Consider the following 23,659-nt stretch of genomic DNA (forward strand, 5'->3'; position numbering starts at 1 on the left):
GCTAAAACTGTAAAACTCTTAGAAGAAAATAGGGCTAATGTTACCTGAACTTGGGTTAAGTAATGGTTTCTTAGATATAACCCCCAAACTATAAGCCACAAAGGGAAAAGCTAAACAGGCTTCATCAGTATCAAAAACTTTTATGTTTCAATGGACAATACTGAAAATAGGAAAAGACAACCTACAGGAGAAAATATTTGTGAAGGATCTAGTATCTAGAATATATAAGGAACTCTCATAACTCAACATCAAAAACAAACCCTATTTTTAAAATGACCAAATAACTACAACAGTTATATTTCTAAAGAAGACATACAAATGGTCGATAACTACATGAAAAACAAAATGCTCAACAGCATAAACCAGAAGGAATGCAAATCAAAACCACAGTGAGATACTACCTCATACTTGAGGATGGCTACAATAAAAAATTATTTAGTGAGTCATTTATTAATTAGCAGACAATAGCCAAGTGTGACTGAGCTTGTGAGAGACCAGAACCTTCCCACATTTTAGTGGGAATGTATACTTTGGAAAACAGGATAGCAGTTACTCAAAATGTAAACTTGGAGTTATCATGTGACCCGGTAATTCTGACCCTAGACATACACCAATAGCCAAAAAGTGAAAAAATTCAAATCGACTGGTGAATGGATAAATAAAAAGTAAAATATAAAGACAATGGAATACTACTCAGCTACAAAGAGTAATCAAGTACTGAGTCACGTGACAAAATAACTCTTGAAAACACACAGCGAAGCAAAGGAAGCCAGAGTTTAAAAGGTTATGGAATTCCATTTACACCAAGCATCCAGAATTAGCAAATCTATAGAGACAGAAAGTAGATTAGCATTTGCCAGGGCCTGGAAACAGGAGGAAATGGAGGAAGCTATGGATTTCTTTTTAGGGTTATAGAAATTAGACAGTGGTAATGGTTGCATAATCTTGTGAATATATTAAAAAATCACTGACGTACACATTCTAAAAGAGTAAATCATGTGGTGTATGAATTAGATCTCACTTTTTAAAAATCCCTTGAAAATGCCAACAGGAAAGTTTCAAAACACCCCATCAGGACTGCTTTAAAATAGTACGTTCAATTGCAAGTAAATGAGCAAAGGAACCCCAGCACAGGAGCCAGTCAGCCCAGATCAGCACTTAATGCTTCAGAATCTGCATCATCCACTGAGCTCATGCAAAGCAAAGAGTGAAACAGCCAAAGTCAGAGGTCAAAGTCAACTCCACCACGTGGCAAACCCATACCAAGACGACCAGACTTGCCGGCCCTGGCCTCCACATTCCGTCTCTAGATCTCTCACGCATCATGGGGACGCCTCATGTGAGTGGCTGCTGAGACAATCACATCCAGAAATGAAATCTGGAGTCTTTTAAAGTCTCAGAGACATTTTGCTACCCGGGGAGGCAGCACTAGCTTAGCTCTCTGAAGGCTATCCATGGAATCAGCGGGTCTAATTAAAATCCATACAGAAAAAGCCAATTCTGAATGTGATGTTAAAGCCACCTTCACACTCCAAGAACAGCGGTTGGTCTCTGATCTGTATGTCTGTGTTACATGGAGCAGTGACTCAGCCCTTATCTTTTTAAGTTATACCTCTAATTCTCAGAAATACCATTAGGTAGCATAAAATATTCACACGCATGTACGGCCATAATCACACACACTCATCAAACATCACTCATCAAAAAAAAACACAAGCTAATAAAAAGCCTGAACTCTACTGCCTGCTGTCCAAAGAGCAAGGTAAGGAGAGCAAACACACGCAACTTCTACTTTTGGGAGACTGAGTTCCAAACGGTCATTGTAAACCAGCTGTCTGACCCTACGCAACACCCACTTTGTCACAGGAGCGTGTGTGTGTGAGCGCGTGGCCAGCCATGAGCGCCCTCAAAGGAAAGTGCAGACCACACATCTTCTAGGGGAGATGGCTTCAGAGTTCCACTCCAGCTGCAGCATCAGGGCCTTGCCCGGTACCATCCTGCCCCAGGAGTCCAACACGGGTGGGCAAGCACAGGGCCTGGTCCTCACGGGGCATCGCGCCTGCTCCCATCAGGACACACAGACCCTTCACAGGGGTCTCGGAAGCCTGGGAGGGACTGAGGCCTTCTACTATTCTCTCAACGTTCTACTTTGGGTACATTTCTGCCTATGCGGCAATGAAGGCAAACAAAAGAGCTTCCAGGCTGGGATTTTCAAGAGAAGCCAAGTTGCTGGGTTTTTCAGAGGAAAGAAGCGCAACAAGTAGCTTAGGGGATGTCAGTGACTTCCCAAACTTCTTAGCATCTCCTCCGGCTGGGGAAGTCTCCTCTTTCACCCCTATCTTGTCCTACACCCAGCAAAGAGCCCAGCCCACGGCCGCCGCCTCCGAGTACTCGTGGAGTCTCCATACTGCTCACACCTTCAGAGCTCAGACTCCAGAGCCAGTGAGGCAGGCGTGTCCTTGCCAGCGGTGTGACCTGAGCACAGCAATCTGCCTCTTCATTCCCTCAACGGGGACCAGGTCCCTCCCAGGGAGTTAGGTGGTTGGGTGACCAGGGCGGGAGGGAAATCACCTTGGCAGTCCATCCCTGATGCTTGTAGAGTGTGTTTCCACAAACACGGGTCTCTCATGAAGCCAATTAGAGAGAAAATACATCATGCGGTCCATCATGACACGAAACCCCACGTGGGAGCAGAGCAGTGCTTACGAGTACACAACGCCAGGCCACCCTCCCGGGGCCCTCTGCCCCATCTCTCTGCCCTGCCCCCTCTGGCCTCCTTCTGGCCCAACCCCCTGCTTCTGACCCACACGGCCTTGCAACCAACTCCCTTCACTGTGTTGAACCCCCCAGCAAAGCTTCTGGTCTTCAGGTCAAGGATCGCTGCCCACCCCTGGTCCCTGCAACCCCCAGCACCCAGGGCAAAGTGATGGATCCCATTTCTTGGGGATACTGCAGGGGTCAGTTCAGAACGCAAAGCAAGCCTCTGACCTCAGAGCCAATGCAACATGTATAACGAAAAGCAAGTTTGATTTAAGTAAAAAACTAAACCTGCCATAAGCATGACTGCTAGGACAACCTCTCCCCACCCCCAACACCCACGAGATCAGAGATGCGCGGTGAGAAAACCCACCTCACTGCAAAGTGCTTCTTTATTTCTATCTACTTGAAAGGCAGAACAACAGAGAGAGATCTTCCTTCCACTGATTTATTCTTCAAATGTCTGCATCAGCTGGCGCTGGGCCAGGCACAGCCAGGGGACCAGGAACTCCATCCAGGTCTCCTATGTGGGTGACAGGGGCCCAAGCACTAGAGCCATCAACTGCTGACTCCCAGCTACATGAACAGGAAGTTGGACTGGAAGTGGAGTAGCTAGGACTCCAAGGGGCACTCCGATAGGAGACGCAGATGTGCTGAGAGGCGGCTTACCCTGCTGTGTCACATCATCCACTCCCATCTCACTGTAAGAACAGTAGATCTGGAGCTGGTGCTGTGGCACATCAGGTAAAGCCGCCACCTGCAGTGCCAGCATCCCATATGGGCGCCAGTTCGAGTCCCAGCTGCTCCATTTTCAATCCAGCTCTCTGCTGTGGCCTGGGAAAGCAGTAGAAGATGGTCCAAGACCTTGAGCCCCAAGTCCTTGGGAGACCCGGAAGAAGCTCCTGGCTCCTGGCTTCGGATCAGCCCAGCTCTGGCAGTTGTGGCCATCTGGGGAGTAAACCAGCGGATGGTTCTCTCTTTCTCTTTCTCTGCCTCTCTGTAACTCTGCCTTTCAAATAAATAAATATTAAAAAAAAAAAAAAAAGATCTAACTCTAGAAGATGGTTTCTATCAACTGATCAACTGTGATGGATTAGCTCTCTAGAGAGGGTGGCACCGGGCCTTTCCAGGAACACGGGTTTGCAGGTTGTCTTGGCAGAGCGGGGTTCAGCAGGTCCGCCCTTATCACCGGCTCCTGGGTGAGCAGCTCCTCTCCTCTGCACCCAGCTCCCAGGAGCAGCCTCTCTCAAGGTGGGCCAGTATGCAGGTGTGCCCTGTGCCTCCCTGGACCCTGGAGTGACTCCAAACCTAAGGCAGCCTCTGCGCTGACCCAGCTGAACAGAGACAGACAACACACATGAGACAGAGACAAGCAAACAACAGACATGCAAAGGGGGCAGGCCCCTGGGGGTGGGCAGCCTGGTGGGGAGGAGGGAGCCCTGTGGGACCTCCTGCTGGCCATGTCCTAGCCTCTCCCAAATCAAAGCTGTGCTTCCTCTTGTCTGCCTGCGGCTACAGGAGCCATGCCCACATCATCCTAAGAAAACTATCTCTTACCTCATCCAGGCTCAGGGACTAGGTTTCAGTAATGAAGTTAAGAAAAACAATTTTAAATATTAATAACCAATGAGGCAAATGGTTGATCATGCTGATACATATTGTGGAGAGCTGTATGAAGTGGTAAAAGTATTTGAAAAACCTGTTTAGCCACCATTAACAACATTTTATAAATTTTGACTCAATGTTCAACAGTAGGAAAAAAGTTAAGCGATTTCAGATCAGTGTACATATTCCACCCAGTGAATAGCAGTGCCTCTAAAAATATTTGATTAACAGAAAACATCTAAGAAAATATAAAAATGCATAAAGTAGGTAAAGAATATACACAAAAAATAAAGAAAATAAAGTATTCAAGAGATGACTAGAAGCTACATTTGGGATTTCTTTCTCCCTCACTGATTTTCTGTACTTTCAACATTTTAATAAAGAGAATAGAGTCAGGATGATAATACTTAGGTGCTTAAAAACAAATAAAATATAAATGCAAAAAGTAGCAAGAGTCTATCTCCTACACACGTTTCTACTTGCTTTTCTGCAATCGTGACGTCCCCAGTGCTACAGAACCCACATGGATCCCCACACAGAGCCGTAGACACCTGGGCAAACTCCTTCCCAACGCTGCATGGGACAGGTACGTAGTACACATTTCCACAGTGCCTGTGCCAAGTGCACAAAGTGCAAAGTTCAACTGCTGCTGTCCCTCTCTGAGGGACACTCACTATTTTCTGAGGCAGCCAATTTCGTTATGTATTTTAGTGACATCAATGACCTCCAAGTTCATGAGCTAGTCCAGAGCCTGTGGGAGCAGCTCCCCAGTCTGACAGTGGCAGGGGAAGGCAGTGTGACAGCCACCAGGTTCCCCTTCTCCTGGGACACGGAAACCCACAGCTGTTGCTGGCTCTGCCCACGAATCAGACCTGTCCTGGTCGGGGGGGTGGGGCCTGCTGTCCCCCCCATTTAGGGATGGCACCGAAGAGGCCCAGCAATGCATCATTTTCATGTATGTCTTCTGGCTTTTAGCATCACCCTGGAACTACACAGAGAAGGAGCATGCAAAACCTGTTATTAGAGATGACTAAACACACGACCACAGGGTTGGGTGTGTTAAGTACTGCATTGTTTGAGTAGTATTGGATTCAAAGAAGTCCCCAATGGAAAGCGAAATTATCCTGGGAAGACTCCTTCCTGACCTGCAGCCACGGCACTCCCCCCCACCCCCACAAGCTGGCCCTTTTGAGAGGAACCCGGAAGCATGCTCAGAGGGAGGGGGCAAGCCTGCTGGGCCGACGTGGGTGTGTTCCTCTCCCCCACTTACTTCTCTTGGGCGCATGACGCCTACCTATGTTAAATACGTGGCTGGGTGCCTTTTCGAGAATAGAAGAAACATCCCAATGCCAAAGACCCAGCACAGTTTCCCCATCTTTCTGTGCCGAATCTCTCACTTAATAACAAAATCTGCCTTCCTTCCAAGCGGCCCGTGGGCAGGCATAGATGAGTTGAAAGGTTTTCCTTGTAAAGGACACACAGGGAGAAAGCCTTCCTGCAGGTGCAGCGAAGTGAACCAGCAGGTGAGAGATCTCTGTCTCCCCGGCTTCCAAGTCAATGAAAATAAATAAATTTTTAAAATTTAAATGACTGTTAAAATAGCTGGAGAGAGAAATCTTATCAGCTTTCAGCTCTGCAGTGGTGTGATGAAGACACAGACAGGATTTCTGGGGGCTTCTGCAATGGGCCTGGAATGCTGTGAACGCGGGAAGCCATGAGGGGACTTAAAAAAGCATGCAGGGAAATGGAATTAAAACCTAGGTTTATTTTGATGCAAAAATCTTTGAAATCTATGCATAGCTTTTTTCATAATATGTATTTTCCATGAGCTTTCTGAAGATCCCAGGTATTAATTTATGTCTAGAACGATCACCCCCTAGGTGTTCTGAACTGAAGAAAACAAGTGACATGTTTGTGCCAAGAGCAGCAGTATTTACAAGACGGACACACTTTCGCAACAAGCTTTCCAGTCTTCAGCTTGGACATGTCCAGTCACGTCTCTCCTCTCCTTTCTTCGGTGGATATTTCTTACCTACAAACAATAGGCTGCAAATCAGAATCGAGACTAGTTCAACAGTCCTGGAATCTAGCTATGGATGTTTTGTAAGCAAAGGTTTCCAAATCATGTAAACATTCAGGACCCCAGACTATCAACTTACAAAAGGAAGCTTGTGTTACAACAAGCCTTGGTTCCCATAACTACAGTAGTCATCTCACATTTCACCTTCCAGTAATTCCAGTCCACTCACCGCGCCCCCTGGGCTCTCTCAATTGCCCCACCAGCTCTCAGAGGAGGTTTATCCATTTCTCCCTAATGTTCCCAAGCTGATACACACCACACTGGCCTCACGTGGCCCTTCTACTAGCAATAAAGTGACAATGCCACTACCATAAAGATCTTTGCATGTCTTTCTCTTTATTCCATTGCAAGCTGCAGGAGGACAGAGCTGCCTCCTCTTCACATCCTGCCTTACAAAACACCTGCCCTGTGACAATGGTGCCCCATCAATTTTTGATGCACGAACTAACAGATGCACCTGTGTGAGGGCAATGCTATCAACACTGTAGCAAAGAACACTGCAGGCATTATTCTGATGTACTTAGGCAAAAGAAAACTAGAATGGATACAATTACTAATTTTTATTCCATGAGACTTTAGTAGGGAGTCTTGGGTTCCTTGAGTTAGTTCATCATTCCCAAGCAAGCTGTAAGAGAAAGCTCTTGGGAATCGCTGACTTGGTTAGAGGCAAAGCTGTTTTCAACTCATCTAGAACTCCCTTCAGGGGACTCCGGGGGCATCAGCGCTAGTCCTGCATTTTGCTGAAAGAAGACTTGGAAGAAAGGAGCCAGCGGGGGAATTGGCAAAAACGAAGATCTATTTTATGTGCAGTTTCAAGTTTTCTGAATAGCATTTTTCTAAGCTCCTGGCTTACAGGATTTAAAATATGACTCAGAATACCAACTGGGGTGCCAACGTTTTTTATTTTTAGGCTTTGTAGAAGAGGATATGGCAATAAATCCAACCTACTCAGTCTACAAATCCTTTCAACTTCCTCATGGAGATAGAAAAGCACTTGGCATTTCTTGGGGGTATTATATGATTTGCATACATAGTTATGCTAGTAAAATTTTGGTAACTAAAGAATCACTAATAACTGAAGCTTTACATAATTCGCATGATTACTGTTCAAGTTGGCAAAATATCCTCAGGCACGGAAGAAACTTGCTCATGGAAATGTTGGATTGTTCAGTTTTTCTCCACAGTGGTGTGCTTGCGTGTAGTCATATCTGTGTTCACAGAGGAGTTGCAAGGGAACAGTAACAGAAGGACCAGTTAGGGGGGTGATTTATATTTATCTATTTTACTGGACAGGAACAGAAACAGACAGACATGGAGACTCCCATCCACTGGTTCATGCCCACAATAGCCAAGGCTGGGCCAGGCCAATGCAGAGAGCCAGGAGATCAATCCAAGTCTCCCATTTGGGTGGCAGGAACCCAAGTACTTGAGCCATTTCCTGTTGCCTCACAGAATGTGGGTTAGCAGGAAGCTGGAATCAGGAACACATCCGGGACTCAAACTCAGATACTCTGATATGGGATGTTAGGCTAACCACCTGCCCAGGACAAAATGGAACAGAAGAAAATTCAATGGCATAGTCAACGTATTTTATGCTTTATACCAACTTGGCTTGGCTGTTCAACACCTTCCTTTCTTGTTATCCTAGAGTCTGATGGGTTTGGAAAAATATCTATTCCTCTGTGAGCACCACCTCAATCAGCAATGTTTCCTCATTCCCAAAGCTCCCTTGTGCTCTCCCCCTTCTGACTCCTACCATGACTGATTAGAACCTACTCTAGGATATCCCATAAATGGGATCATGCCGTGTATACTCTTTTCAAGTCAACATAATGTTCACTCTCTCAACATAATGTTTGTGGTTTCGATCACACTGTTCTTGTATAAGCAGTCTCTTCCTTTTTACTGCTGAGTAGTATTCCCTGGAATAAACACACAACTGAACTGTTCACCAGCTGATGAACATATCATCTGTTTTCAGATTTTTTTTTAACTTATCTACTTTTCTGAAAGTCAGAGAGAGAGAGAGTCAGAGATCTTTCCATCTGCTAGCTCACTCCCCAAATAGCCACAACAGCCAGGCCTAAGCCAGGGGCCAGGAGTTTCTTCCAGATCTCCCACATGGGTGATAGAGGCCCAAGGACTTGGATCATCTTCCGCTGCTTTTCCCAGGCTGTTAGCAGGGAGCTAGACTGGAAGTGGAACAACTGGGACATGAAATGGCACCCATATGGGATGCCAGCATTGCAGGCTGAGGCTTAAGCCACGACGCCACAATGCTGGTTCCATTTCTACGTTTTAACCTTTGTAATAAAACTACTGTGAACACTTGTTTGCAGGTCTTTTTCTAGGGTAAATGTGAAAGAGCATAACTGCTGTTCCATAACTTACATTTAACTTTAAACATTGGGTCTGTCATTGTGGCGCAGTGCATTGAGCAGCCGCCACTGCTTGCATCCCATGTGAGTGCCAGTTTGAGTCTCAGCTGCTCCAGCTCCCTGTTTCCATGCCTGGGAGTGAACCAGCAAATGGAGAAATAATCTCATTTCTCTCTCTCTCTCCCTCCCTCCCTCCCTCTATGCAATTCTGCCTTTCAAATAAGTAAATCAATCTGTTTTTTACAAAATTGTCAAACTGCTCTCCCAAGTGGCTAAATATTTAAAACCCCCATCAGCCATGCCTGACAGCCCTGGTTGCTCTATATCTAGCCAACATTTGGCACTGCCAGTCTTATAAATGCCAGGCATGTTGGGGTTGGTACTGTGGCACAGTGGGTTAAAGTCCTGGCCTACAGCACTGGCATTCTATGTGGACACCTATTTAAGTCCCAGCTGCTCCACTTCCAATCCAGCTCCCTGTTAATGTGCCTGGGAAGGCAGCTGAGGATGGCCCGAGGATGGCCCAAGGAAGCCTGTGGCTCCTGGCTTCAGACTGGTACAGCTCCAGCTGTTGTGGCCATTTGGGGAGTGAACCAGCGGATGGAAGATCTTTCTTTCTCTCTACCTCACTCTGTAACTCTTTCAAATAAATAAATCTTTTTTTAAAAAATAAATACCAGGCATGCTAGTGGGTACACAGAAATGTGTACCTCACTGTAATTCAGTTTATAAGGGATGAAATGTGCTTTCATCAATGTTCAAGCTTTTCCTCTTTTACGGCAGACAAAAAGGTATAAGAAAAGACCACCAGAGCAGGGTCTGGAGTCTTGAATCTTATCACCAATTCTGCCACAAAACAGCTGTATAATGTTAGAAAGATAATTTTCCTGCCCTTTTTTTTATTTTTCCCTACCAGTAAAATGACTAAATCGGGTCAAATGAGGTTTAAATTATTGCTCTAAATAAAAATGAACAGAAATAAGTTTTGTAACAAAAATATATCAGTTAAGAATTTTATTGTGGGCCGGCACTGCGACTCACTAGGCTAATCCTCCGCCTGCAGCGCCAGCACCCCGGTTTCTAGTCCCGGTCGGGGCGCCGGATTCTGTCCCGGTTGCCCCTCTTCCAGGCCAGCTCTCTGCTGTGGCCAGGGAGTGCAGTGGAGGATGGCCCAAGTGCTTGGGCCCTGCACCCCATGGGAGACCAGGAGAAGCACCTGGCTCCTGGCTTCAGATCGGCGCAGCTCGCCAGCCGTAGCGGCCATTTGAGGGGTGAACCAACAGAAGGAAGACCTTTCTCTCTGTTTTTCTATCTAACTCTGCCGGTCAAAAATTAAAAAAAAAAAAAAAAAGAATTCTATTGCATAATGTCCCACAGTTTTCAAAGAGAATCTGTATACGCTCTACATAATGCCAAAATAACACACACACATCAGAGAAAGTACAAGAATCATCAAGGAGGCTGATTTCCAGTAACAGCCCAGTGTAAGACACGCACACCCCACACTGGAGTACCTGGGGTGGATTTCTAGTTCTGGGTCCTGGTTTCCTGCTAATGTGAACCCTGAGAAGCAGCAGTGATGGCTCACGCAATCGGGCTCCTGTCACCCACACGGAGAGCTGCATGGAGTTCCCAGCTCTAGGTGTTGGCCTGGCTCAGCCCCAGCCGATGCAGGCATTTGGATGGCAGCTCTGTGTGTATCCGCTGTCTCTGTGCCAAGCAGCAGGTTCATTGAATGGAAGGCTCCCTCAGCTTGGTGCTTCCGAGCTGCTTTGCCAAATCACAGAGCTTTAATGAGATTCCCTTTCACAGCCCTCTGAGCCTCATTCCAAATTATACGTGCTTTGAAAAACCTTTCTGGGCTGGCGAATTGGCATAGTGGGTTAAGCCACTGCCTGCGATGTCAGCATTCCATACAGGCACTGGTTCAAGTCCCAGCTGCTTCACTACCGATCCAGCTCCCTGCTAATGCACCTGGGAAGGCAGCAGATGATGGCCCAAGTGCTTGGGTCCCTACACCCATGTGGGGGACCCAGATGGAGTTCCTGGCTCCTGGCTCCAGCCTGGCCTAACCCTGGCTGTTGTGGCCATTTGGGGAGTGAACCAGCAGGTGGAAGATCTCACTCTCTTTCTGTAACTCTGCCTTTCAAATGAATAAATATTTTTTAAGAATAAAGATAAACCTTTCTAACCAAGAAGCACATCGAAACACACCTGGTCACTCACTGAGCTTTAAATTGTGTGGAGGACTCCATGAACACGTCTGTGTTCCCTTATGGTTCAGGGTATTTCCTGAGTCTTGTTAAGGCATCCAGCAATGCAGGGGAATAAGCAAACCCCGAAGGCCAGGCCTCATCTCCCCGGATGCCCACAGGGCAAGGCCAGGGCACAGGAAACCTGAAGACATGGGAGGAGGAGTACACGGGAATCTCAGGCGAGGGAGAGGTGCACTACCATACGCTGTGGGATGGCTGATGGTTGACGGAACATGGACACAAGCCTCAGCCATTTTAGGCCCTTGCTACCCCTGCCTTCTTTCAAGAGACCAGTTCAGTCTAACGCCCTGTACTGTTTCCCACCCCACCCCCTGCATTCTTGCTCAGGTTTGGAAGCCCGTGGCCCAAACACCGAGAACCTGTATGGGGAAGCTCATCTCAGCCTACTGCCCCGACCCCCAGCCCACCCCAGAGATAAAAGGGCCCAGCCTGCTGGGGTCGGGCGGGGCCTCTGCCCGTGGGTTCTGGGTTCTGTCTGTGTGCACACCGTTGGTTGCTCACCCACCTCCGCGGATTTATTTTCTCTGGGTCAATTTGCTCTGGCTGTAAATTTGTATCCTGCTGCCTCTCTGTTCTGGGCTTCTTTTCCTTGCTTTTTGGTGCCCCGTGTGAGGAGGCACCAATCTGCACTCTTTTCCTTACAATGGCTTTCTTCAGTGCCACAGAAATATGTACTGAAAGGGAAAAATGGCAAATAAAACATCTGGTGCTTGTCGGGCGGTGGGGAGGGGAGCATCCAACACTTTCTGTCTTCCGATTCCTGTCTAAGCAAACAAATTACATACCGCCTATCCAGGATTCAGATTACACTTAACAAAGGTTCCCAGTATCTCCTTCTAAAGATATCGCACAATATGCCAGCAGAAACAGAATCAACCTTTGATGGCTGACAGCAAAAAAAGACTCTGGGAAGGTCTGTTTAAATATGAATGGGGAGGCAGGAGTGGCAGCTAAAGAAAGACCACATTACAAAAATGTCTATGTGAAGTAGGCAGGCATACAGGTTAAAATTGTTAAATTTGTGAAGACCACGCCTTTGCCACGCCCCTGTGTGACCTCATGCCCCCACCTGATGCCTTTGCCATGCCCCTGAGTGGCCTCATTCCCCTACCTGGCCACACCGGGGTGCCCACCAGCCAATCAGGTTAATTAACCACTCCCCTTTGGAATGGTTAGTTAAAAGCCTAGGGCACAGTGTGCCCGGTGCCTGCTCTTCTTCCCTGGCCTCTCGCCAGGACAGGGCTTGCTGTAGCCCTGCACCTCCAGGACGCATGGCCTTCGGGCCATGTGCTCTAGGCTTCCTGGCCTAGATGCTCATCCATGTGGCTGGTTCCTGGTGCTCGGTATGAACCCCCATTCACTTCTCTCTCCTAAATAAAGCTCTCACTCTCTTATGCACCTTACTTACTAAATAAAAGCTTAAAACGTACCATGCTGCCTCGTTTATCTGTGCCGGTATTTAGAATTCTTCTCTAAATATTAGGCAAGAACCCTCTTGGGCTTATTAATATCGGGGATTTAGTAATAAACCCATAGTGAAATCGTAAGGCACCCCAAATTCCGGTAGCACATGTGGCACCCCGGATAGCATTTCTAGGGAACTTTAAGGGGCCACATTTCAGGGTAAATTTTAGGGGGTCTTGTCCGATTTCATATGGCAACCACGGAGGGACATAAAATATGACCGATTTCATATGTGCAGTATGCACTTCCAAGGACCTTTTACCTTGCCGGGGGGGGGGGGGGAGGGTTGTTGGAAAGAATCCACCTGCCATCAATTCAGCTGACCCTTAACCTTAACTGCTTGAAAATCAAACCAAGGTTCTGGTCCAGCCTTCCCGTGCATTGACCCAGATGGCTCTGCAGAGCCCCAAGGGCCCCAGCTCACTGACAGCCCCTTCATGGATCCTCTAAGGGTTTGGGGTGTTAGTTGAGATGAAGGTCCTCTGATTAAATGAATTCTCCAGAGATTTCTGCTGTCAAGACTTCAGATATGAACTGTAATCAAGAACACGGAGGCAGGGACAGGTGCTCGTGCAGCAGTTAAGTCGCTGTTTGAGATGCCCGCGTCCCTGGTTCAAGTGCCCAGCTGTTCAATTTCTCATCCAGCTTCCTGCCAGTGTACAGCCTGAGAGGCAGCAGACCATGGCTCAGATGCTTGTGTTAGGTAGGAAGTTAGTGAGAAAGCAGCCTGTGTGGGGGAGGGGCCTAAGGAAAGCAAAGCTGCTGTGGAAGGGAAAGCCTCGGAAGCACCCCGTGGGGCTCCCCAGGATTTCACACTACCAAGTTGTGCCCAGACCCTGGTGACTTCACAGGTGGTCTCAGCCTTCCCCCCAAGAAAGCTCCAAGGAGAATCCTCTCTGCTCAGCACCACATGGGTTACCCAGCCTGGTAACAGGGAAAATGAAACCTTCCCAGCCTTCCTCCAGGGCAGGCACCCCAGGGCAATCGCCTCTACCCTAGTACCAGGCGGGCTCCCCAGTCTGGTAACAGAGTAGTGAACCCCTGGGATGATTTTCACCTAATTCACACTCAGCAAACCCTTTGTCTTGTAGGAGAGAGAAGGGGAAAGGGGAACTGTGGGGAGACCGGGACCCCTTTCCCTTATAAGCCCCAGTCTGGATACAGACTGCGCGCTCAGCTCCCAGGTCCCTCCTGAGTTGCCCGCCTGGCCTGCCGCATTCTCTCCATTAAACCATGTAACCTTGCTTTCCTCAGTCTGAGCAACTGGGCGCTCACTCTCAGGTTCTGTCTGGAGAAGCGCCCGTCGGCTCTGACAGGTGCCTGACCCCATTAACCCTTGCTACCTTGCTTAACCACTGCTATCTCATGACTGAATTCTTTATTGCACAAAGATAAAAAATTATTCCACTCATCTTTGCTATCGCTTGGGTTCCTGCCACCTATGTACATGGGAGACTTGGAATGAGTTCTGGGCTCCTAACTCTGGTCTGGCCCAATCCTTATTATGAGCATTTGCAGAGTGAACCTACTGATCAAAGATATTTCTGCAAGTCTGTCTGTCTCTCCCTTTCAAATTAAAAGAAATAAAAATTAAGGGTGGAAAAAAAAGAAAGCAAACCTCTCCCCAATCCAAATATCAAATATATACAAGGTAGAATATAGAGTTTATTTTTAATTCCAAGAATTAATTAGCACTGGCACAGGAAGTTCATGTTCAGAGGCAGAAAACAGGCTATGGGAAGACAGAAGGGTCCCAGATGGCCATTCCCCAGCATGAGGGTGTGTGGACGGACAAGCCCAAAGGCTTCTGAGGCGTGCAGGTTCAGTGCCCTCCACCCCTAACACAAGGCACTGCTAACAGGAGGCATTCACTGCGGGCACCAAGGGCAGCAGAGTAAGCAGCTCGCACTTCTACAAGCAACCTGATAAATGTGACCTAATTTGGGAAAATTCAGAACTGTAAGAAAGTGAAACAAAGATCATCTGGGGACTCCTGGGTGATTGGCAGGTGCCTATGTGTGATAAGCAGAATAATGGCTCCCAAATATGCCCATGTCCTAGTCCCAAGAACTGTCAAGTGGCAAAATGGACTTTGCAGATACAATTAAAGCAAAGGCCCTGGAAATGGGAAGATTATCCGGGATACTCTAGGCTGGGCCCAATCACAAGGGTTCCCAAGGGAGGCAGGGGATGCGCCTTAGCAGACAAACACATGATGATGGAAGCGAGGATGGACAGGAGGCCGGGGACCAAGGAAGGGAGCAGCTTTTCCAAGATGGATAAGCAGGCAAATGGATTCTCCATGAACTTCCAGGAAGAGCAAAGCCCTGTTGACATCTGACCTTGGACTTCTGGTCCCCAAAAGCCCAAGGCAGAAGTGGGTGGGAAACCTGTTTTCTGCCAAGAGCCAATTGGATATTTATAACGTCATTTGCAAGTCATACACAATTCTCAGCCTGCAACAGGTTCTCTGAATTTCAGGTCCCGCCTGTGGTTACCTTGGCAGGGCCGCAGCAAAGATTTCCTGGGTCTTATACAGCCTGTGGGCTGGACGTCCCCCACCTCCACTCCACCCCACCCCAAGGGAACAAAGCTGCCTTGTTTCAAGCTTCGGTGTTAGTGGCTAAAACAACTTAATTCAGATAGCAGCGACAGGAAGCTAATTCATGGCTTATCTTGTCTTTCAAGGAAGGGAGGGAAGAAAGTACAGGAAGAGAAGTGTGAAAGAGCAAAAGGAAAAAGCACTTTCTGACCAACAAGACAGAAAATGGCTCAGCGTGGCCTGAGCCAGCGACAAATGGGCAAGCTGTGTGGCCTGGTGCAAAATCACAGCGGGTCAGAAACTCTGGCTCCCGTCCTTACTCCTCCACAGGCTGCGATGTGTCCTTGGGGAGGCACAGCCTCACTGCGGCTCAGGGACTGATTTGTGAAACAAAACATCTAGACCAGGTGAACTGCAACCATCACCTGCTGGGCACAGGCCAGAGGACTCGCTCTGCAGCCTAGTTCTGACCAGCAGGTGAGTTCTCATTAGTCATGATTAACCTTTGCACCCTCTGGGAGGTCAGGCACAGATTTCAGTTTAAACTTGCAGTGATGGCAAATTGTTTTCTGCCAAGGGCCACTTGGATATTTGTAACGTCATTTGCACATCGTAAAAACAATTGATTTAAAAACTAGCCTACTGGGGCTGTAGTGGTGGTGTAGTGAATTAAGCCTCTGCCTGTAGCACCAGCATCCCCTATCAGCGCAGGTTCAAGTCCTGGCTGCTCCACTTCCGATCCAGCTCTCTGCTTATGGCCTGGGAAGGCACTGTAAGATGGCCTATGTGCTTGGGCTCCTGCAGCCGTGTGGGAGACCTGGAAAAAGCTCCTGGCTCTTGGCTTCGGATTGGCCCAACTCCAGGCATTGTGGCCATCTAGGGAATGAACCAGTAGGTAGAAGACATTTCTCTGTTTCTCCCTCTCTCTGTCCATAACTCTACCTCTCAAATAAGTAAATAAATAAAATCTTAAAAAAAAAAAAAAAAAAAAAAAAAAAAAAAAAACCACTAGCCTGCTGTAGACCTACTGAATTTCACGTCCCACCTGCGGTTGCCTTGACCAAATGATTCCGCTGGCCTTATCCGGCCTGTGAGCTGGACGTCTCCCAGCTCAGGCAGCTATGGCAGGAGCAGGTGTCCTACATCAGAGCATCTAAGTTCAATGCCTGCCTCCAGTTCCTGACTCCAGCTTCCTGTCAATGCAGACCCTGGGAGGTAGTGGTGACGGCTTAGGTCACTTGGTCCTTGTCAATCACAAGGGAGACCTGCATTGAGCTCTTGGCTCCTGGCCTGGGCCTCCTGGAGGGCCAGTAGAAAGAGGCTCCTTCTCAACCTTTCTCTCTCAAATCAATCAATTAAAGCTTTGGCAGCTGAGGCTTACAGAAGTTATGTCATTTGCCCACCATCGTTGGGATTTGCACACAGGCCTGTTTGAGCCCAGGCCACTGATCCACTGCACTGTGCTATCTCTCCTGGTCAAGACTCACAGATGGTGGGACTCTGGCTGGGAGACCACCACCAACACAGGCGGGGACCCTGCATATGCAGGGAAAGGGGGGAGGTGCTATGGTCTAAAGGTGAACCCCAAATCCAGGTGTCGAAACTTCATCACCGATCCAATGGCACTGAGCTGCAACTGGGCTATGAAGGCACAGTTCACAAGCAAGACAGGTGCCCTTGACCTTCCTCTGGTAGGTCACAGTGGGAAGGCGAGCTCTCTCTGTCGAAGCCAAATTTGCCAGGGCCTTGATCTTCAACTTTGCAGCCTTGAGAACTATGAGAGAGACATTTCCGCTAATAAAGCCAGCCACACCATGCACGGCATTTTGTTACAGCAGGCAGAATGGACAAGACGTGGGGGATCATCAATGTGCCTTACAGTCAAGCACCGGAAATGCTACAGTCAAGGACGGTATTTCTGAGCTCACTTTTTAAAACAAAAGAAAACCTTCAAGCCTCAAAGTGGCCCCAGGAGGCACCCGTCTGGGTCTGTGAGGCAGGCTGCCCTGCTACAAACCACTGAAGCATCGCAGCTCCTTTCTCCGATTCCACCCTGGACCTGAGGCTACGGCAGCTGCGGCTGCTTTCAGCTTCACGGTTCACGGTTCGTGGCAGGAGAATGGAAAGGCTGCCACCCAAAATAGTTTAATAAGGGCAGCGATGATTCACGGAGCAGTCACGGCCGAGCCAGCAGGCGCTGCAGACGTGGGGCTCCGCTGACTGGGGCTTTGACTGCTCAAGGTTAGAGTGGAGAAGACAGAGGCCGGGGACATCCAACCACACACGTGCACACGGGGGCAGGTCATCCAGACCACACGGACACTCCCCGAAACACAGTCAGGTAGGAGAGCCGTGAGGAGGCCTCACCACTCATACCACTGTCCTAGAGGAGAAAGAACAACCAAAAAAGAGATTCCTGAAGGGAAAAAAGCCATACCTGTCGCTCCCCCTCTTCGTGGAGGAACGACACAGGACCCTGCGCTGTTCTTTTGTCTGCTCGGCCCTCCCCGGGTTTGCTGCTGGTTCTTCCCGGGTTGGCTACTATCCCTTCCACCTCCGTGGAAGGGCAGTTCCCCCTGGCCGCATTCCCCACTTCCGCAGGGGAGCGGCACACCGCCGGCCGGCTTTCTCGGGGGCTGCACGGGTTCCCTTTAGATGTTCCCCATAGATGTTCCTGGTGCATGCCGTCTCTCTCCTCCTTTATAGTCCTCCTCCGCCAATCCCAACTCGGCCGCCCACACACCGAGTACGCTGCTCTCCAATCAGGAGCAAGTCCTACAATTTATTAGTTGAACTGGAGGCAGCTGTGTGGAAGCTGTTTACTTCTCTCCCAGCGCCATATTGTGGGAGAGCAGATGCATAGAATAAGTCTTAATTCCAGTAACAGTCTAGTCCGGTTTGCTCCCCACAATACCCACCACACGTGCTCTCCCAAAATGTATGCAATAATCCCATGTGCATAACAGGATCTGGCATTTATGAATAAAAGGAAGCAAAACACGAGAACACCACCACCCAGAAAATGACACAATGTGACAGTCACGGGCCAGCGTGAAACCCGAACTAGGCTGACCTCAGACTGCAGGGCACAGGTGATTCACACTATTTCTGATCAGTCTTCCAACCCCAGAAGACTTATATGTGAGCAGAATTTTGTGCTTGTTATGTAAGAAAGAAATTTTGCTTTTCCACAATTTGTCTTATATTCCAGTTGAGGCAAGTATTTGCTGCAGATGTTTAAAGAGTACAGTTATGAGACGAGAAAACCAACGGGCAACTCAAAGAGTTCATCGCTATTTTTGCCATCAAGTGTTGGGATTTCAAGCAAGCATAGAGTAAAACAGGCCTATACAGGATACACACAGTGTTACATGTGCCACAAATAGAAAGGGTAGAAAATACTGCGATTTGTCAGCCTTACATCCATTTGTTCTGTAAATAGCTCCGCAGATAAAACGAGGAGAGCAAAGTCTGAAAGAAGGAAGGCATGGACTTGGAGCTTCTGGAGAACGCATGTGTGCTATATCTAAAACAGGAATCAGAGTTCATTTTCTCGGCTGGAGCCAAGAGTCAAAGTCTGGAAGTGATGGGGGAAAAGGTCAAAGGACAGCAGTTCTTTATGTGCAAAGCCAACCCGCACCAGTGAGTACAGGCCTCATTTGAGAAACTCCAGGATGGGTCATCGCAACACGTCTCTATTCACATATTACACAAACACAGCACACGCAACACAGATCTTCACAGAGGCAAGACTCCATTGACGGAGGCTGGAGAAGCTATCGTCTTTCACGTGCCGCAGTGATGAGCATTAATGACGATGAAGGTCCTTGACTCAAAGACACAGCATCAGGGGCCAGCCCTGTGGTGCAGTGGGTAAAGCCACTGCCTGCAGTGCCAGCATCCCATATGGGCACCGGTTCAAGTCCCGGCTGCTCCACTTATCATCCAGCTCTCTGCTATGGCCTGGGAAAGCAGTAGAAGATGGCCCAAGTCCTTGGGCCCCTGCACCCGCGTGGGAGACCCGGAGGAAGCTCCTGGCTCCTGGCTTCGGATCGGGGTAGCTTCCAATACAACCTTTACTAACCATGCTGTGCTACAGTCAGGAAAGCTCCTCCAGGACTTAGGAAACTCATGAGACACAGACCCTGTGCTGAACAAGGCCCAGCCGCAATGCAGGGGTGGGTATTTGGAAGTGAAGGCGTGGATGTACCAAAGTGGAGTCGCTGCATTCAACACCACCTCCAACTTCTGACTGCAGCTTCCTGCTAACGCTGCCCCTGGGAGGCAGCAGTGATGGCTCACGTGGCTGGGTTTCCCTCACTTACGTGGGAGACCTGGATTGAGTTCCCACCCCATGGCTTTAGCCCTGATCCAATCCCGGCCACTATGGGCATCTGGGGAGTGAACCAGCAGATGCAATGTGTCTGTCTGTCTCTCTCTCACACCCCTCTGCTTCTTAGAAAACTAATGCAATGAGTCAAATTCATAAACCACCACTGAAAATAAAGCTCTGGAGTCTAAGGAGGTTGTGACCAATCGTGGCCAGGAACGGGAGAGGGGACAGATTCTGGAGAAAGGAAGACCTGTCTCTGGACCTGGAAAGCATTTATTTGGGCTTTTGCCAGTTGAAAAAGAGAGAGTGGGTATGAAGGAGAGAGTCCCTGGGGGGGGGGGGGGGGCACAGACACTGCCCACAGGCCCAGGGACTCTGAAAGCTTCCTGGAGAACAGGTACGGACAGGTTAAAATGCTTCCGGAGTGATGCTGCAACACCTTGGATCCTGCGGAGCAAGTCTGCCTTGCAGTGTCTTACATGTAGTAGGAAACCCAGAGGGTTAAGCAGAGAACTAGACGGGCAGCAGTGTCACAAGTGAGCTGAAATGGACAGAACAGAACAGGAGGATGGATGACTGAGCTGTTAGCAGACAGGTGAAAGACAAGACAGTGGGCAGGGGCTGTAGCAGCAGAAGTAACAGAGAAGGGTACCAATGAATCAATTTTTATTCGGATGGTTAACTATACAAATGGCGTCACACTAGATACCACCCACAACATCCCTCTCAGGATTTACTCATCCGGATACATGGAGTCCTCCTTCTTTCGTTACCCTAGAGAATTCAGCTCATTGAACACCACGATTATCACTCACCTTGTTCATGGGCATTTAGGTTGTCTACAATTTTTTTGCCCTGGCAAACATGGTGCAGGACAAAGCACACACACCTCCCAACACACGTGCACAGGACTTCTATATTTCTCGAAATTGAACTTCAGGCTCATGGTGTAATGTAGGAAACATCGTAAAACAATCTGCTTATGGCCTAATCACTCTCTAAGCTGATTATTCTCAATTACATCCCCCCATTAATGAGGCAGGAGTTTACATTTCACATGTCCTTGCCCATGTTCTTGGTAGGGTCAACCTATTTCAGGTGAACAAAGCTGTTTTCCCGCTTTGGTTTTACCTTACGTTTCCAGGATCAGGAGAGATCTCCAAAGTACAAGCCATGAACTTGGCTGAGGACAGTGAGGAAGAGAGTGGAAAACTGGCAGGTGCAGCTTGTATAATGAGAGCAGAAATTGATGTTAGAACTACAGTTAGCTGTGATGAATGGACGAAGGCTAACTTGATAGTCTCAATGTCTGTCACCCCCTAAAATTCTTATGTTGAAATCTCATCTCCAAGGTAACGGCATTAGAAGGAAGGGCCTTTGAGCGGTGATTAGGTCATGAGGGGTCCCTACCCCATCATGCAGGGGATTGATCCCATGTGAGAGAGGCCCCAGAGATGTGTCTTGCCCTCCTGCCACATGAGGACACATGGAGTGGGCATCTATGGAGCAGAGAGCCCTCACCAGGCATCAAATCTGCTGGTGCCTTGATCTCACACTTCTCAGCCTCCAGGACTGAAAGAAATACCTTTCTACTGTTTTAATATTTACCTGCTCAATAGCAGAGCAGCAGAAAGAGCTCTTCCATCCACTGGTTCACTTCCCACTGGTTCATGGCCACAACAGCCACTTCTGGGAGCCAGGAACTCCATCCTGGTCTGGGTGGCAGAGGCCCAAGTACTTGGGCCATCACCTGCTGCCTTCCCAGGTGTGTTGGCAGGAGGCTGGATCAGAAGGGGAGTACAAATTATCTAGTTCAGGGTGTTTTGTTAGGGCACCCTGAACTACCCAAGCCACTGGCCCTGTGAAACTCCAGAGGTAGGCATTCCACGGTTGCAAAGGACCCAGGATTCTCCCACCCTAGCTTCCATCTTCTGAATCACCACAGGGCCCAAACCAGATTCTAAATTCTACTCATCATTCCAAGTTGAAGGCCAGAAGAAGGAAACACTGATGGGGAAAAGGACAGCCCCTTGGAAGAGTCATTGAGCCTGGCAGTTAAGACAGCCCCATCCCACATCGGAGGGCCTGGGTTGAATCCCAGCTCCAGCTCCCGACTCCAGCTTCCTGCTCATGCAGACCAGGAGAGGCTCCACCACGTGGGTCCCTGCCACCCACATGGGCTTCCTGGCTCTGGCCCTGGCCACTGAAAGCATTTGGGGAATGAACCGATACATGTCTCAATTAAAATAATTTTTTTTTAATTGTAAGGTTATGCCTCCCCAGTGAACAGCTTTATTTTCTACTAGTCTTCTTGGAAGTCCCATACAACACGCCTAACAGCACACACAGGCCAGATCTTAGCCACACAGCCGTTACCTGCATGTAAGGGAAACTGGGCAATGAGGCTTTGCTGCTGCTGCGTTGTGTTGTGTTGTGTTTTGAAGTTAATGTGCCCCGGCAAGGGGGAGGAGGGTGGATTCTGTTACTAGAGAAAAAGTGCATCATGGGAAGCCACATTATTTGCCATAGTAAATGATGTGGTTAAGCAAGATGCAGACCACAAGAATAAATGAGAAGAAAGGAAATGGAGCTTGCAAGGTGGAAACAGAGATTTAAGAATTTTCAACACAGAGGGACCAGATGATAAAGAAAGCTAAGGACATGCCATTCAGCAAGAGAAGGTGAAATGAGAGGAGTGAGCACACCCGGACAGCCAGGTGCAGGATGAGAGGGGTGCGCACACCCGGACAGCCAGGAGCGGGATGAGAGGGGTGAGTACACCCAGACAGCCAGGTGTGGGATGAGAGGGGTGAGCACACCCGGACAGCCAGGTGCGGGATGAGAGGGGTGCGCACACCCAGACAGCCAGGTGCGGGATGAGAGGGGTGAGCACATCTGGACAGCCAGGGTACAGAAGACTGAAGAAAAGCCAATGGAGGAAACCAAGACACAGAGAACATGCAAAGAAGAAAGTTGGTCATTCAAGATAATCAAGTCTTTCAGGACAGGGGCAGCAGCTATGGAAGCTTCTGGAAGTTGTCTGTCCAGTTGCCTCGCTCCCTGTGCTAGCTCCTTGCTAACAGAATTCCAATTTGGTGCAGCTACTGGAGCTAAGTGCCTGAGAGGAGCCTGGGCACCTCCCTGCCCTAGGCACTCAATCTGGACAGTTCTAAGCCCACAGGCAGTTCCATTCCCCTTGCTATTGATTGGCTTAGACAAAGTTGTAGAATACAAGCCTGGCCAATAAGACTCCATAGAAAGTTTGGGGATGGGGGGTAGGGGGTGGAGATGGAGGCGGGAGTAGGAGTGGGTAACTAGCTGTGGATGGCAGGGAGAAAAGACAGGAAACTGGCTCCCTGGAGACACTGTCAAACCACTGAGGTAGACATCTCTGGAACACCCCACTTGCAGATTTCTTTATGTGACCTCTTCTGCTTGGGTTTTCATTTGCTGTAGCTGGAACGTTCTGATGGGGCAGCCAAGGTCTCTCAGGGCCAGCATGTCATCAGGAGGCCTTGAGCGACAGGAACTGGAACGGAATGGCCTAGTTCCAACACAGGGAAGTTCAAACAAACAAACAAAAACCAGTCAAGAACCCTGAGGACTGAAAATAAAGTTGGGAAAGTTTCTTCTTACAGGTCTCTCTTTTTAGATGCAATGGAAACAAATGCAAACAATGAGCACAAGCTTGTAGAGAAAGTTACATCTTTAAAAAAGAATAAAGATTCAGAACAGCATCTTTAGAAATGGAAAAGGTATATAATTTGAATCTGCCAAAGGTAATATCATGAGGTTGTATTCATATAAAAACCCTAAGTTTGTAAGGGAAGCAATCGTGAGAGGAACAGACCAGAGACAGGAGGGCAGTAGGCTGTTGCCTTGAACTGGAGTTGAAGAAAGAGAGCTTCAAGCCGGCACCGTGGCTCAATAGGCTAATCCTCCGCCTTGCAGCGCCGGCACACCAGGTTCTAGTCCCGGTCGGGGTGCCGGATTCTGTCCCGGTTGCCCCTCTTCCAGGCCAGCTCTCTGCTATGGCCAGGGAGTGCAGTGGAGGATGGCCCAAGTCCTTGGGCCCTGCACCCCATGGGAGACCAGGAGAAGCACCTGGCTCCTGCCATCGGATCAGCGCGGTGCGCTAGCCACAGCATGCCGGATGTGGCAGCCACTGGAGGGTGAACCAATGGCAAAGGAAGACCTTTCTCTCTGTCTCTCTCTCTCACTGTC

At 48.6% G+C, this 23,659-nt stretch overlaps 1 protein-coding gene across 8 annotated transcripts in view; it reads right to left on the reverse strand.

Moving 5' to 3' along the window:
• OSBPL3 (oxysterol binding protein like 3) overlaps positions 1-23,659 on the reverse strand; it is a 202,243-nt gene that overhangs the window by 131,202 nt on the left and 47,382 nt on the right. Inside the window, exon 1 of one of the 8 annotated variants that reach the window (XM_051852839.2) lies at positions 21,044-21,480. The exons of 6 other annotated variants lie outside the window; for them this stretch is intronic. The gene's annotated coding sequence lies outside the window, so the exon portion shown is untranslated. Of the gene's footprint in view, positions 1-20,566; positions 20,961-21,043; positions 21,481-23,659 lie in introns of those variants that run through there. One more of the 8 variants, XM_051852837.2, reaches the window with a different exon arrangement.

The sequence above is a fragment of the Oryctolagus cuniculus genome, chromosome 16 (assembly GCF_964237555.1).
Source record: "Oryctolagus cuniculus chromosome 16, mOryCun1.1, whole genome shotgun sequence".
Lineage (NCBI taxonomy): Eukaryota > Metazoa > Chordata > Mammalia > Lagomorpha > Leporidae > Oryctolagus > Oryctolagus cuniculus.